The sequence below is a fragment of the Cynara cardunculus genome (genome assembly GCF_001531365.2).
Source record: "Cynara cardunculus var. scolymus isolate 2C chromosome LG 12, CcrdV1, whole genome shotgun sequence".
NCBI classification, from domain to species: Eukaryota; Viridiplantae; Streptophyta; class Magnoliopsida; order Asterales; family Asteraceae; genus Cynara; species Cynara cardunculus.
The window spans coordinates 4,525,033-4,526,938 of NC_037539.1; the positions used below are offsets into that span (position 1 = coordinate 4,525,033).

A 1,906-nucleotide genomic window follows, 5' to 3' on the forward strand; every position below is an offset into this window, starting at 1 on the left:
TTTTAAACAACCAAATCTCCATAATCAAAGGCCAAACCAGCACCAATATTCGACAGAGTATAAGATTCATCATTACATCTCAATAGTTTGCAGTTGGAAAATACGAAATTTTGTAGTTTAGAATTTTTACTAGACTAAGGATAAAGGAAAACCTAGTCGACTAGCCATCACCACTAGGACCACATCTTCCATTTTCCTTTTGAACTACTTTTAACCTGGAGCTTACCTGAAAATGGTTTTATATGAAAAATGAGGGTTAGACCATAAGGTCAAGTGAATTCCCTACATCACATTTCAACATTTATAATCAACAGAAAAAGGTGATAAACCAACATTGGAAACATATCATACTCATTTAACATTAGAGCACATTCTCATCTCACGAATATTGCACAACATTTGTAGCAAACCCCGTCACAAGACCCCATGACAAAAATAGTAATCATTCTAATGTACTCAAGAAACAAATTCAAGGCACAGAGACCATAACTCCCAAGAGGTATTACTACCTTAAGGTACCTACACTATTTGTGCAACTCCACACATCCTACATAGCCACATATAGTTAAATTTTATAAACCCTACGAGTTGATAGAATTTGCATATAAAATCATTTATGCATGAAACCCTAATCAATGCTCTAAAACATTCAGAAAACGTTCAAGAGTTATAAAATTTAGTGTAACAGAACTCACTTGACGTTTTGTACTCCTCCCCAAGTCTAACGGCTAGAAAACTCAAACTAAACGCCTGAATTAACCAAGTTAAGAGAAATGTTAACTCAACTTAAACTCTCAAGATTTATTCTAATATAATCCCCTAAAGAACGTCTAGAATGATGGATCAAACCCCAACTCACACCAAGAGACGAAGCAGACGAAGTTGCACAACACCAGTGGCTTATGCGACTTGTGCTGCAACCTAGGTCACGCGTCAAGGCATGCAACACACTGGTTCATGTTGTTTCGTCCCTGCAATGCATTTCATCCCTAAAACTCAAATTCAACCATAGAATGATGATTTCCAAAAATTAGATAATCAACTAGAACCATAATGGAACTTCCTAAAGTATTCCTAAGCCAAACCTAATTTAACAATCGCTACTAGAATCACAAAAGCTCCAATTAAATCATGAGGTTCATCATCCATGGAGTTTTCCACTTTCAAATCCAATTTACCTAAGTGAAAACCCACATGATTACGATAAAAGAGTTGAAACAAAATTAAAAAAATCGAGGTAAATCTTCCACAAATCATAATTTCTCACCAATAAAAAATCTAGCGCCAAAAGACATATAGAAGCCCTAGATCTCCCAAAAATCAACAAGAACTCCATTAATGGAGGTTTAAGGCTTAGGGTATGGAGGTTTTACCTTTAAAAAAATGATTCATCCCTTTGATTTCTCTCGAAATCGGCCAAGAGTTTCCAGTGCCTTCTTCTTTCTTCGTTCTCCCAAAACACATACACACTCTAGTGTGTCGATTACCAAGGTTGAAATGAGAGAGTCCCTCCCATTTACCCCCTTTATTCACAGCTCTAGCCCATAGAGAAAAGGGAAAGTTACGCACCCAACCCAAACTTATATAATCTAGAGTGAAAGTGGGTTATTACAGTAACAAATGGATCTCCATCCTTGGATAAATCCTAATTGCAGATCAACACAAAGAGATGGATTTATTCCCTTATCAAGCACAATTCATAAGGCGGGGTGAGATTAAAAATGATAAGTGATCCAGATTTCTTCTTACGCTTCTCACTTTAACTTGTATTCTCAAATGATCCTTCGTCTACACTTCTAATATGAGTGACGAAAGATTCTGTGAGAATAAGAGTTTTGGTGAGATACATAAAAATGGATTTGGAGCCTTGATCACTTTTAATCTCACCCCAACCTATGAATTGCAC

At 36.3% G+C, this 1,906-nt stretch overlaps 1 long non-coding RNA gene across 1 annotated transcript; it reads right to left on the bottom strand.

Moving 5' to 3' along the window:
- Nucleotides 1–1,526, bottom strand: LOC112522387. The gene is made up of 2 exons (XR_003070174.1): nt 1,374–1,526; nt 1–226 (listed from the first exon to the last, which is right to left on the bottom strand). It is a non-coding gene; the product is annotated as an uncharacterized LOC112522387 (long non-coding RNA).
- Nucleotides 1,527–1,906: the final 380 nt, after the last annotated feature.